At 39.9% G+C, this 14,911-nt stretch overlaps 1 long non-coding RNA gene across 1 annotated transcript in view; it reads left to right on the forward strand.

The window, feature by feature from the left end:
- Positions 1-14,911, forward strand: part of LOC142061942 (uncharacterized) — a 159,318-nt gene that overhangs the window by 27,244 nt on the left and 117,163 nt on the right. The window contains exons 4-6 of the long non-coding RNA XR_012662312.1: positions 359-387; positions 6,327-6,461; positions 6,811-6,914. This is a non-coding gene — a long non-coding RNA (uncharacterized LOC142061942). The remainder of the gene's footprint in view (positions 1-358; positions 388-6,326; positions 6,462-6,810; positions 6,915-14,911) is intronic.

Raw genomic sequence — 14,911 nt, forward strand, 5'->3', positions numbered from 1 at the left:
CTCCCTGAGTGGTACTGTATGCACAGGATATATTATGATATTGTACTGTACGTGGCTGCAGTTTGAATGTCTCACAGGAGTGCTCTGAAAATGAATGTCTCTTGCATGCCTGTGATGAGCACCTGCCAGACTGGAGTCTCTGTTAAAATAAGAAAGAGTGACACTGAAATGACTGTATCATATGTCCATCTGAAAAACTGTGAAATAAATGAAACTTAAAAAGCAAAATGCATCATCTTTCAAAAAGAAGGAAAAAGAATCCTTTTTTAATTATTTTTAACCTAAGAGCTTTAGTTGAGGTGCTTCATGTATGTCCGTTTCTCTACTAAGTGCATTTTTGCATTTCTTTCTCTTAAAGGTATCAAAGCTGAATCCAGCTGTCTTGGGGTAAGATTTTCCCCTATATCAGTTTTTTTGAAGATTACTTAAGTGAACATGCAAGACTTTACAATCTTAAGTTTGCTTCTGAAAGGGAGGTTTAGAAATTAAAACATTAAATCAGAATTTCTTACCCTGCTAAATCAAGTGCTGTGGAAGAATCCAAATATATCAATTCATTTGCCTTTAAACAACCAACCTAGTAAAAGTTAGAGGAAACAGATGTTTTATCTAAAAAATTCTATCTTCCCTGAAACACTCCACATTTCTGTCCAGAAATTTTTACATGATAGTGTTTTGCTGAGAATGTTTGAGTCTTTCTGGTCAAGATTTCCCTTTCTGATTATTGAGATTTTAGTTGCAGTTCTCAATCCTTTGACATTTCTCCAACTCTTGGAAATGGTTACCAGTTGGCATTTACAGTTTAGAAAGCACCTCACACTGATTCTGGTAAGACTTGTTTTCAGGCCCTGGAGAGCATCCCCCTTCCAGGAGTTCAGCTGGCAAAGATATGGAGTTCAGCTGTCTGAGTCCAAGATCAGCTCCTTTCCTGATAAGAACTGTTGTGAATATACCAGAAGAGAGGGCTTGCCCCTCCTTTTCCTTGGGAGCTGCTTATAGCTGAGACTTTAGCGCTGCCCCTGCCTGGGCCATACCACAACTGTGTAGCAGCTATGACTGTGCCCAGTCTCCCACCCCTGTGAGTCTGATGGGACCTGCTGGTTTGACTTCCTGGCGTGGCCTCAGACCTGCTTCACTGCTGCAGACTTGCTGGGTGGTCACTGCACTGTGTCTGACCCTGACCAGTCTCTCAATCACTGTCTCTTCTAACCTGAAATTGCTGCTCTGCATCCTGCCTCCTTGCCGGTTACGACACTGCTCCTGCATACTTTATTATTACGCTTGGCTACTGGCTCACCTTCCCTTTTGGAGCAGCTGCCCTTGCTGCTCCCTGAAAACTGTTGGGTACTGAAGGCCGTCTAGGTCAGTCAGCTTAGGAGTATTTGTCTGAGGTGATGATACCTTTGTTGTAGATGATAAACATGATAACCTGCCACTCTAACATCAGGATGGAACTAGCTCATTTTCCACATCATGTACCTGCATCTGGAAGTGAACCCAGGTGGAGGGTTTAAAATTAGGATTTAAAACCATGGCATGCATGTACCAGTAGTCATGAATTTTTGTTCCCAGTCCTGTCTTTTGAGGTTGTTTTGTAGATTTCTGTTGTAGAACTGGGTTGAAAGGTCAGAGATTGACAGATCAGATGAGATGACTGGTTTTTGAAGAGTATTATCCTCCTTGTAAATGGGTATTTCTGACTTACTGATTGCTCTGAGAAAGTTTACTCTGCTGTATAAGCAGTTTGATTTCATCCACAGAGCTTCTATGATGGCATGTAGTGCACTGAAGGAAGTGGGTTACATTCTGGAAGAGCTTTGAGATGGGGGCAAGGTGAACATGCTTTGTTGTGAATGTGAGAAATGCATTGGAAGATGTTGCATTTTTCCCTTAGGCACAGTCTGACTCTGTTCAGTGTGTGTGGGCACACAGAAATTTGTTTCTGAGCATTTTGAAAAGGAAGATCTTTATTTGAAGAGGACAAAAGGGAATTTGAAAGAGGGATTCAAGTTATGACCTTCTTCCAGGATAGTTTATAGTCTGAGGATTGACTTTCTATATACTTTCCAGGATAGGGTAGTATGTGGCTTATCATACAATTATATGTGCTAACAAGAAGTTTCTTCAAGGAAGTAATCTATCTGATAGAGGCATGGTTTTGGTAGGTAGAGGTTATCTTTACGTTGGTCATGTACATTGTGCACTTCTCCCAATAAGTGAACTTCTGTCCTCAATGTTTAGGATGAACTAGTTATTTAGAGACACTGGTCTGTGTATTTTGTACAACACCATTTTTCTTTTGACCATTAATTCTGGAACACTGGTGTTGGTGAATTAACATGTGTGTTTTACCTTTTCTCATCCAGCAGCTGGGCAGATGGTTTTATCCTGTGGTTAGCTGACAGTGCAAGCATTAAATATAAAATCCCTTGTAAGCCAAGTTTTTCCTCTTGAATCTTCAGGGACTGGAAAAACTTGGCTTATTTCATTTCATCAAGTCAGATTCACTATCTAATTAAATTTTCTTTGGATCTATACCAAAGTTTAAGTATCTGGGCCCAAATTACAAAAAGTTAAGAGGTGAATTAAACATATGCAAAGTTTGGGTGTTCATGGATCTGATCGATTTCTGCAGTCTTACTACTAATTTCCAGTTTCCACTGTGTACTGCTTGTCTTATTGCACTCTTTTCCATTGCTGCCAGATGTTCCAGTGCATTTTAGATCTAAAAATAAATAAATAAAAAAATGCTTGTTTCCTACAGTCTGCCATATAGGACAGAAGATCATGCTTCTTTCTTTGTGTTGTGTTTATTTTGTTACTATTATTATTTAATTGGTTTCCACCTTCTATACTTACAAATACAGGGGTTTCAAAGAAATCCCAGTGATGTCCAAAATTGTGAGGTATCTTGAAATGAAAAAAGACTCCCCAAGGGTTAGTTATTTTTCTGCTTGAAAGCAAAGTACGTGGAACCCCTTGACAGAATGCAATAGCTCTCAGAAGTTGCTAAATACCTCTATATCCCTGATGGTATCTGAAGTCAATGGGATTTTCTATTGATGAGGTAGTAACTCCATCTGGTAGTTCAGCTACCCTGTACTCATTGCAGGGGTGGTTCCTGGAAGTCTCAGGAACTACTATATTCCATAGGAGTGTGAGGTTTGAATTAATGCCTCCAGGAAAAAAAGTTGTCACCTAATAAACCTTAAGTTTCTGTAAGTCCTTCTGTAACCTAAGGTGTAAACCTTAGGTCTCTGCTTCTGTTGCCGCATCCAGCAGTGGAACGAGGAACAGAAAGGACAACATGACTGGGGACTGAGTCTCCCTTGTCCCTAGTATGAGGCCACTGAGGGAGAAGCTTGGAGCAGAAATGCTGACCCTGATGGAGGATTCTTTTAGAGTCTGCTGTGAAAGGCAGCTAGGATTTTCACAGACATTTTTACTAAACTGAAGTGATTTACTTCCAACATAGCCCTGTCTGTGGTGCTATTTATTTTTGATTCTTATACCTCTTTTATGGTCATTTCACAGTTGTTTTGAAGAAGATCACATTAGCTTTTTCCACATAAACAGAATAAATTTCACCTTACTTTGACTGTTTATTCCTGAGAGCATCAGCCTAGAGATGGTCTGGTTAGTTAGAACATACAGAGAGTTCTGTGTATCTTAAAACTTTAAAAACTGGCATTTTTTTTTTTTTAATAGAAAAGTACAGTGCAACTGTAAAATATATACCCATGCAGATGACATAGAAAAGTACCACCAAAGGGTGCTGAGTTAAAAAACTCAGGAATGCTCTTTCTCTGGGATGATAGCAGTTCTGATGATTTGGGAAAGACATATTTCAAGTTTGAAAACTGCTAGTAACAGATAAATACAATGGAGTTCAAGATGCTTTTGGTGAAACATTATAATCAGAGAAATGTTCTTTGGGAAAACCAAGCATTTTCACTTAGGAACTTAGATGGCTAGATAAAAGTTAAAAAGGAAATCATGTTCAAGCCTCATCTCTACTTGTTTCGGACCAATAATTTTATTCATTCCAATACTTTAGTTCTTAAAACATCAGTTTATTTTATGCTAAGACTCAAACACATTATTGTGTTGGAGCTGTTCTACACTATGGGGAAAAAAATATAAAAAGGAGAGACAAACATCTTCAATACTATGGCTTAATAATGGAGGAATTAACCAGAGCTGAACAGGACAACTTGAGGCAGGTCTGTTTGAAATGAATAATTAATCAGAATGTGAACAAATGGCTGAAATGATATCTTTCAGCAAATCTTAGCTTTTCTTTCTGGAGAGAATTTGGAAGATCATCATGTCATCACAATATGGGATCAGAAGTATACTTGAAAAATTCTTATGAAATTTTGTTAGTGGGAAAAACAGTTTCTTTTCATTGGAGGCCAAATAGTGACCATGACGGGATTCTGCTTGTTATCATGGATGGAATAGCTGTCCCCTTGAGACTCTTTCCAGCCTTGTTTTTCTATATTTATCTCTTAAACCCTATTGAATGTATTAATTTCCTTCCTAATCCCTTATTCATACCATTAGCTGCTCTTTATCATTAATGAACTTATATATCTCAATATTGACATTGATTGTACTCTTAATTATGTATTCACTGTTGATGTAGCATTGAATCAAATTCTGAGAGTAAAATAAAATATTTTGGCAGAGAAATAGGAGAGGAACACTTAAAATTGGGAGAGGCTACATAGAACGCTATTCAGAACAGTTGCAAATTCAATGTGTTTTGAGGCTACCTCTACAGGTTACCATCAGCTAAAATTTTTCAGAACCAGCCTCCTGGATTTTTTATATTCTTTAGTTGTTCTGCTCTAGCTGTAAGAGTTCAGTATACGTGTTCATCTCCCATCTGAGCATTAGGCTTATTTATTAAGGTCAGGACATTCTGTTTCTGTCCATCAATGTGACACTCCAGCATTTAATATTTTCTTTTTTCCTTGTGCCACCCCACTCTCTTCCTGACTACATCCTTTTCTACCATATGCATAAGAACAAAATATTGCAGGATATTTTCTGCCAATATTCACTCACATTTTGAATGTACTCACTTTTCACATGCTCATATACCTGTTGCATAGCTTTCTGGGAATATCCTAGAGATTCAGCTGGCTGATGGGAAGGTGCTGTGGTACTACATGCAAAAGCTTTAGAATAAAATGAATGTCAAATTTTTAAATGCAAGTCTTTGATCCAGAAGTATGTAAACGTTTATCCAGTCTGGGACTAAAGATCTCATGTAGCTTATACGAACAATTAGCTAGTGGGCAGTTCAGTAAGCCCCAGCTTAAAGACCTTGCACGTGTGAATAACTCCAAATACAAAAATCTATCAAACTACTTTGCTACTTTTCTGATTTGCTACTATAGCAAATACCAAAAAGCTCATGTAAGACCACTCAGCCCAATTTAAGGAGCTTGAAAGTTCTGCAGTTATTGATTACACAAATTTTTTTTAACAGATTCAATAGAACTGTGACTTCATTGTCACTGCTGTTCTGTTAGCAAGAGAGGTTATGGTAGTAAAGCACTCATTTCCAGTTGGACAGGCCCAACGGCCCAAAAATATAAAAGGCAGCATAAAGAAATATATTTCACTATTATTGTAATAAATGGAGGAAAGAAGCCCAAATCTAGAAAAGGTGTCACTGAGGCAGCCATGCACAAAATGGAGAAAAACAATCTGCCACTGTCTTACTCAAGACAGAAGAGTCAATGGCAGAAAAGGTGGACAACACATGTTTCTTAGGCTTGGGTCATTAGCAGAGCATTATTTTGTATTGTGCAGGTTTTATAAATTAGGTTTGCTCTATCCAATCAGAAATGGACTTGCTCATACCTGCTGAAGATGATCTGCTTAAAACAGAAATGGCAGAGGCCCCAGCACTTGCCTTTACATTAAAATACAATCCTGGTTTCCTATAAATGCACAGCGTGTTACTAGCTGTTGCTGTTCTCTATTGGCATGGCTTCACTGAAGCATGAGCCCAGGCAGAGGATGACTGTTGCTTCCCTAGCCTCATTGATACTGCTTGGAGCATTGTGCTACACACTCTGTAATGAGAAGAGATGCTGTAGATGCCCATCTAATCCCCTTCCTGCAGTCAGCCCTACACTCAAAATGTAACTGACTCCAAATATGGGAAGGACAGTGATTTGTCAAGTAGATGGACTACATGAGAAGTTTCATACTGCTTCTCAAAGGGTCCAGTACAGAATGAGGAATTAATGAGAAGTGTTGACCTATCTTGTATGAATGGCCTGATTTCCACTTATTTATCCCCTCAGGAACTGACAGATGCAGTAACACAAGATACCACAATAAATAAGAGAGGTTGTTGGTCCTTCTTGATACCATAATCCCTATTCTTTGAGTTAATTCATCAGGAGGAAAAGGCTATTATCACACTGTTTGGAAATCAAGTCAGTCTCCTAATCTATTGTAAAAAATTAGTTGGCTAAGCCTTTTTGACAGTAGTAAATATTAATTTTAATTTGCTTGATTTTGATGCACATAGAGTTTTGTATTTTATTTTAGTATTTATAGGGTTATAGCATGAATCAATGTGACATATTACTATATTCTTATAAATAATGTGTAGAAGGATTACACAGAGTGATAAAATTACAGTTCCTGCAACTTCATAAAGATCATGCAAATGCCAGAAGGTGAGAGAACATAAGGTATGCTATACCTGCTGGACTCTGCTCTTATGAATTCATCTTCACAATCCTTCTGTAAACTAATTCAATATTTTTATATCTATTTTAGAGACAAGTAAGAGAGAAAATCAGATGAAGTGAGCACTGAAGTCAATAGACAAGACAGGAGCATTGGCTTCCCACACTAAACCTTTAACTTTCTTATGTAACTGGGTAAATTCATATTTCATCATGTTCAGGACTGGTTAGTTACTGAGTAATTGGTGAAAAGTCTTATTATTGTTTAATAGAATTATGGTCTCATTAATGTAACCTGGAGTTTACTTGATAACAAGATAAATTGTCTACTCTAACATCACACCTGGTTTTAGGATCACTGGTGCTTGGGGGTTTATTAGATTAAAATAATCCTCTTTTGCTTCACCTGCCCTTCTTTTAAGTCCATAGAAACTTGCTTTCTCCAGGGACATGAGTCCCTCAGCTGGGAGGCAGACCACATTTGCTCTTTGTACTATTTTTCAAGAGCAAGCTTTATTAGTTAGGTTTTCTGTAAGATCACTGTTAATTATCTCTGGAGGTAATGATTTGGCAAAGGTTAATGACTTGCCTCATATAGGAAAATTTGCAATTTAGTTCTACTTTTAAATGAAGGTGTTGGTTCCTGTGGGCAGAAAGCCTTTATGGCTCAACTAAACTTGAAATGGAGTATTGTAAAGAGTGAGAGAAACTGCACTGCATTTGGAATATTTTGGACCTAAAGACAAGTGCAAATCTCCTTTTTTTCTGTTACAACTCTGGGCAGCATAGAGACAGTGTTACATTATTTACCACGCTACTGCAAGATAGTTATGAATGGATCTTACTTTGAGAGATGGCTCATATAAAAATAATTAACTGGAGAAATTTAAAGTAGTGAGAGTTTAAAAAAAGTAAAAAAACCCCAAACCTGAAAAAATACTATTTACTTTGCATTAGGTAGATGGCTCTTAGAATTTCACTTGTTATACATGGGCATAATCACTTCTCATTCCCTTCTGTGATGTTCTGGTTTCCAGTATTACAAGGGAAGTCAACATTAAAGAAAACAAAGGACCTTTCCCAAAGCTTTATTATAAATAATGAAAAAAGAAACAGCACATCACATTTGCTTGTGGCAAATATTCAGTTTTTCACCAAAACTTAATTTAGATCTGAGATGCTTAAGAATCTATTTACTTTATCAAGCCAAGTATTTGAAATTCATCAGCCTGGTCTCTGAGCACCAAATACAACATTGCATTCTAGCTTCCAGGAGGGCGGTCTTAAAGTGCATTTTTTTACATGGTGAAATGAGAAGCACCCAGCTTCCTTTCCCTGATGATGTTCTGTAAATATCCTGATTCTTTTTTGCCCTTTTGATTTGTTGCCTATATCCTCTCTCCCTTTGACATCCTGAAGGAGAAAATAAAACAAGCAGGCAAAAAAAGTCAAGAAGGTACAGTATGTTCCTTTCAACTTGTGCTTCACACACAATTCTTGGTGACCATTTTACATGTATTACCCAACACCAAAGACAGCCAGAGGTCAAATCAGTATTTAAACAGACATTCTAAATGGAAATGAGCTGCAAGTCATTTAGATGCACTCACTGCATGCAGATTCCACTCTCTCTGTAACAAGGGTGGAGAAGGAGCCTGAAAATAAAACCTGTAAATATTGATTCCTCTGTATACTTGAATGCAAATCTGGCACAAAGATATTTCATTATCTCTTGCCGATCTCCCTCACAATGATGAAAACAAGGGTATTTTCTTCCACTCTTAGTTTCTGAAGTGGTGGCACTTCCACCCTTTTTCTTGAAAATGCTAATTCCATGGCTCAACGAGAAGCAGGTTTGTATACTCTTCCTCCTATCTTGTTTAGTTTTCCTTTGCTTAATTTCACTTTTTATTTCTATTCTGCAAATGAGACCTCATCCCAATGCATTTAGTGTTTATTATTGATTCTCATGTAGTGTCTGTCATCGGCCTCAGTTGCCATATGGCTGATAACTCTATGACCAGTACCTGCTACACTTTACATCGTGGCCATATGGGTCTTTCCCCTGTCAGCAGGTTAGCATTCAGATCCTTCTGTTCTTAGTGTGCCGGCTGGCTGACACTCCCCTCACCTAAAAGAATTTTTTTTTCCTTGAAGATTGGGTCCTAAAATAGAACCATGCCCTGAAAACATGCCCTGCATGTCTGAACACAATGTTCTGTCACACAATGTTATTGTCCCTTTTGTGCCCGCTTTCCAAAAAATATTCTAGAAGGCAAGCTTGCCAGCAGAGATGTTACACACATCCTCTCAGGAACAAACACATGCCATGTGTTTGCTGTAGCCTATCAAATCTGAACAGCACAGCTGGAATTTCAAATAGCAAATCCTTCCAGCTAAGTACTTGCCGATGAGCCACTAAATTTTTCTGGGAAATAAGTTTGAATAGCAAATTAATTCAACAAAATCATGATCTGCTTGTCAACTCAGAAATGGGGAAAAAAGGAGCACTTGTCAGATGCTCTTTGGAGCATTTTTGCCCATGACTGATACATAATTAAGTAGTTCCAAGAATTCTAACACTGATACTAGTCCATTCATCATATCATTGTCTTTAAATCAGTCTCTCCATATGTTTCGTTTCCATTTTTTCCCAGGTTCCCTTTGTTCTTTCAATTGTTTTGTGTTAGTAAGCAGTCCAGGACTAAATACTGTATCCTCAGTGTAATTTCACTGAAACAACAGAGAAAGAAGCTATTAACTCCTTGCTCCATAAAACAAAACTTCGTCGCATGTATCCTCATGGCTTGGATGCTCCTATGTTTCTCTGGATAAAAAAGCTGGCTGGATGGCCGGGCCTAAAGAGCTGCAGTGAATGGAGTTTAATCCAGTTGGCTGGGAACAAGTGGTGTTTCCCAGGGTTCAGGATTGGGGCCAGTTCTGTTTAATATCTTTATCAATGATCTGGATGAGAGGATCAAGTGCACCCTCAGTAAGTTTGCAGATGACACCAAGTTGCACGGGAGTGTTGATCTGCTTGATCTTGTAGGAAAGCTCTGCAGAGGAACCTGGACAGGCTGGATCAATGGGCCAAGGCCAGCTCTATGAGGTTAAACAAGGCCAAGTGTTGGGCCCTGCACATCGGTCACAATGATCCCATGCAACGCTACAGGCTTGGGGAAGAGTGGCTGGAGAGATGCCTGACAGAAAAGGCCCTGGGGGTGTTGGTCAACAGCCAGCTGACTATGAGCCAAGGTGGCCGAGAAGGCCAATATCATCCTAGCTTGTACCAGGAATAGTGTGGCCAGCAGGAGTAGGGAAGTGATCGTGCCCCTGTACTCGGCACTGGTGAGGCCACACCTCGAGTACTGTGTGCAGTTTTGGGCCCCTCAGTACAAGAGGGACATTGAGGTGCTGGAGCATGCCCAAAGAAGGGCAACGAAGCTGGTGAAGGGTCTGGAGAACAAGTCTGATGAGGAATGGCTGAGGGAACTGGGGTTGTTTAGTCTGGGGAAGAGAAGGCTGAGGGGAGACCTTCTTGCTCTCTACAAGTACCTGAAAGGAGGTTGTAGAGAGGTGGGTGTTGGTCTCTTCTCCCAAGTAATGAGTGATAGAAGAAGAGGAAATGGCCTCAAGTTGCATCAGGGGAGGTTTAGGTTGCATATTAGGAAAAGTTTCTTCACCAAAAGGGTTGTCAAGCATTGGAACAGGCTGCCCAGGGAAGTGGTGGAGTCACCATCCCTGGAGGTATTTAAAAGATGAGTAGAAGTGGTGCTCAGGGACATGGTTTAGTGGTGGACTTGGCCATGCTAGGTTAATGGTTGGACTTGATGATCTTAAGGGTCTTTTCCAGTCTAAATGACTCTACGATTCTTTCCTACATTCCTGTTTTTCATTTCAGCTCCCACAACTGCAGATTGTATTCAGTGGCAGCAAATAAAGACAAGCCTGCTATAGGAAAATACATTTCCAAATCATTAGGGACTCATTTTGAGCTATTCAGTGAAATTTATTGCAGCTTGCCACCCTGAGAATGTAATTTAGGAACTGTTTTGAAGACTCTCATTAGTCAGTAGTATAATAAGAAGCTTTCTCAGCCAGTCAGAGACCAGAAAAAAGATTTGAACAAACAGGCTAGGAATTTTCATTGCTCTTGAACGCATCTGATATTCTAAACTGCCTTTGTTTAGGATATTTTCTAAATGCACAACTGGAGACAATGTGTATGTTTAAATGCAAGCCCATCCCCATCACTGATTTTATTTGGTAAAAAGAGCTGTGTGTTTCCTAAATCCATTAGATAGGAAGCAGAATTTGAATTCAAGTGATATGGAATTGATTTGCTGAAGCAAGAGGAAGTGAACTAAACATGTCATTGTGAAGCAACAAATGACTATGGTGCTAGTCGGTACCAACCAGATAGTCATGGATATGTTGCATATAAGATAAAAAATGGAACAATCTGTAAAATGATAAATTATTGACTGTTAACCTAGAACTCCTGCTCCTCTATCAAAAAACTAGATAGAATAGGGAATTAAACTGGAAGGAGAACTTGGTAAAAGAACTAAGAGCTACCATTCAGATCTAGAAAAGGATTTTGCTGTACACTGTTCAGTGTGTAGCGTTTTTCACAGGTGGAAATACTTGGAGTGGCATAGAATTCAGATTAATCCCATTATTTTTGCTGAATGAACTGTGCATGGTCTTTTTTATTTCTTGTTTATGTTAATCAGAAAATCGTTGTTACAAATCTTATTTAAACACAGATCCTGATAGAACTTGCATTAACCCCCTTTCATCTTTGTTTAATTCACTAACAAGCAGCCTACAGACCTCTGCCTGGCCAGGTGGGGAGTTCCTATTAAATACCAAAGCATTCATTTCGATTTACTGTCTGAAGATGCAGTAATTGTATGGCAAGTGAAACTAAAATTCATTTTCAAGTGACAGTTCATTTTATGGACTGCTGTATGGGGTTCTGAAGATGAGACCCTGTAAAGAAGCCTGGATGTTCATAAAAAGCACAAGAAAATATTGGGATTTTCAAGTGGCTTTTATTGAAAAATTTTGTTTTCCTTGGAACCGTCTAGAATAAAATAAATTTTATAATGAATTAAGGTCAACAATTAGGCAGAGGTAAACAAAGATCTCTGTCTCTCAGGAGGCATCTCATATTTTTTTTTAACTTAGCAGTTATAATAGTAACAACTCCTAACTAAACCCACTGAAAACACTCCATTGAAATAAATCAGTGAGGACACACACAAACTTGTTAATTATTGGTGAAGACTTTTCCCAAGATCTGTCAGAAAAAAGCATCCCGTGGAATCTTTTAATAGTTTAAGTGATTGTAGAACATCAATAAATTTTGTAAAATGCAGCTTTCAAGTACTGCCATACCTACCAAAATCCATCAGAGTGATTAAATCTGCATCAGTTATGTAGTGTAATTAATCAATACAGCACAGAGAACCATGGTGCAGTGCTGATTAATTTGTATTTTCTTGCTTCCAGCTCACCTGAGAAATACATTAATCAATTTGGTTGTACAGACAGAATTGGTTTTAAACAAAGATATCATAACTATATCTATTCTTTCCCCCATTTACTAAATTTAGTGCTGTCATCCTTGTAGCATCTGTTTGCTATGCACTATTTTGTGGCTAGAAAATTATATTTGAAATATCAATGTTAGAACAGGATTTAGGCATCAAAGTGAAGTTTAAGATCCTACACTGAAGCTCAGGCTTGCAGTCCTGAAAATCTGGTTCAGCTGCCGTTTAAATTCAGGAGTCTCTGAACTCGCTAAGTATTCTGCTTATCAGTTCCCAAGGTATCTGATGTTCTTCTCTTCATGCATAAATGTGCAATGGTCATGAGTGAAATGAACAGATTGACAATAAGTCTAATCAGGCTTCAGGAGATAGCCATCACTTTGGTGTTTGACTTCGGTGGGCATTCTCAGCCATGCTTAATGTAAACAGAGAGAACAGGAATTCTCAGAGTTACAAACAGTTTTCATGTCAAGTATGAGAAGAGCTGATTTTTGAGAGGTTGCCCTCTTTGGCTTGTGATTGACCACACTGAGCACCCAGGGTCCCAAATGTAATGTTTAGAGAGAGGCAGGTACTTAAAATGAAGTTCTGGATTCCCAGTGGGAACCAGACTTCTAAAAAAGGAATAACTGGGATGACTTCCAGAAGGTTCCTAAACCATCTGGATGACAACTTCTTCATACAGGTACTAAGGGAACAGACCAGGAAGGGTGCCTTCCTTGACTTGTCACTTACTAACAGTGAGGGCCTTGTGGGTCAAGTGGAGATCGGGGGCCACCTTGGCCACAGTGACCATGAAGCAGTCAAATTTAAAATCTATGGTGACAGGAGGAAAGCTCCCAGCAAGACCTCAACTCTGGACACAAGGAGAGCAGAATTCAGTTTGCTCAGGGAACTGCTTAGTAAGGTCCCCTGGGAAAAAACTTTTGAAGGTGCTGGGGTCCATCAGTGCTGGTTGCTTTTTTAGTACCACCTCCTAAAAGCACAGGAGCAGGCAATCCCAAAGTGTAGGAACTCAAGCAGGCAAGGCAAAAGGCCGGTTTGGCTGATGACTTATATTCTTCTTGAAATAAGGAGAAAAAAGAAAGTATATAGCCAGTGGAAGCAATGTCAGGTGACATGGGAGGACTATAGGGATGCTATTTGCCACTGCACGGAGGAAATACATGTGGCCAAAGCTCAGTTAGAGTTGAAGCTCACCAGTACTGTAAAGGATAATAAGAGGAGCTTTTTAAAATACATTAATGGCAAAAGGCAGGCTAGAAATAACATTGGCTTGTTGCTTGATGAGCACGGTCACCTCACAAACAGGGACATAGATAAGGCAGAGACATTTAATGCTTTCTTTGCCTTGGCCTTCAACACTGATGGTGGGCTCAGGGACCCCCAGAGCCCTGGGCTAAAGAACCATAACTGTGGGAATAATAAACTCCTAATAAACTCTGAACTTGTGCAGGACTTGCTGCTCCAGCTGGATCCCTGTAAGTCAATGAGGCCTGATGGGATTCATCCAAGGGTACTTAAAGAGCTGGCTGATGTCATAGCGAGACCTCTCTCAATGATTTTTCAATGCTCTTGGGAATCTAGAAAGGTACCAGTTGACTGGAAGCTGGCAGACTTTGTCCCAGTCTTCAAGAAGGGCAACATGGATGGCCCCGGGAACTACAGGCCTGTCAGTCTCAGTTCTGTGCCTGGTAAAATTATGGAGAAGATTACTCTGGGTGCTATTGAAAAACACCTGAAAGACAACGCAGTTATTGGTCCCAGCCAGCACGGGTTCATGAGGGGAAGTCCTGCCTAACAAATTTGATTTCCTTCTATGACAAGGTCACCCACCTAGTTGACCAAGGAAAGCCAGCTGATGTGATATTTTTGGATTTCAGTAAAGCTTTTGATACTGTCTCTCACAGTATCCTCCTGGACAAAATGCCCAGCGTACAGCTGGATAAACACATACCGCAGTGGGTGAGCAACTGGCTGATGGGTCAGGCTCAAAGGGTTATATAATACATGGGGTTACATCAGGCTGGGGCCACTCACTAGAAGCGTTCTGCAGGGATCCATCTGAGGGCCAGTACTCTTTAATGTCTTCATAAATCACTTGGATGCAGGACTTGAAGGAATACTAATTAAGTTTGCCAATGACACAAAACTGGGAGGAGCAGTTGACTCTCTCGAAGGCAGAGAGGCCCTGCAGAGAGATCTGGACAGACTGGAGAGCTGTGCAATCACCAACCTCATGAAGTTTAACAAGGGCAAGTGCCGGATTTCACACCTGGGGTACGGCAGCCCTGGCTGTACATACAGACTGGGGAATGAGAGGCTGGAGAGCAGCCCTGCAGAGAGTTCTGCAAGAACCTGGGGGTTCTTGTCAATGGCAAGTTGAACATGAGCCAACAGCATGCCCTGGCAGCCAAGAGGGCCAACCATGTCCTGGGGCGCATCAAGCACTGTATTGCAGCCAGTTGAGGGAGGCAATTGTCCCTCTCAACTCTGCGCTGGTGCGGCCTCACCTTGAGTGCTGTGTGCAGTTTTGGTTGCCACAGTACATTAAGGTTATAAAGCTACTAGAGAGTGTCCAGAGGAGGGCCATGAAGTTGGTGAAGGGTTTAGAGGAGAAACCGTGCAAGGAGC

The sequence above is a fragment of the Phalacrocorax aristotelis genome, chromosome 9, assembly GCF_949628215.1.
Source record: "Phalacrocorax aristotelis chromosome 9, bGulAri2.1, whole genome shotgun sequence".
NCBI classification, from domain to species: domain Eukaryota; kingdom Metazoa; phylum Chordata; class Aves; order Suliformes; family Phalacrocoracidae; genus Phalacrocorax; species Phalacrocorax aristotelis.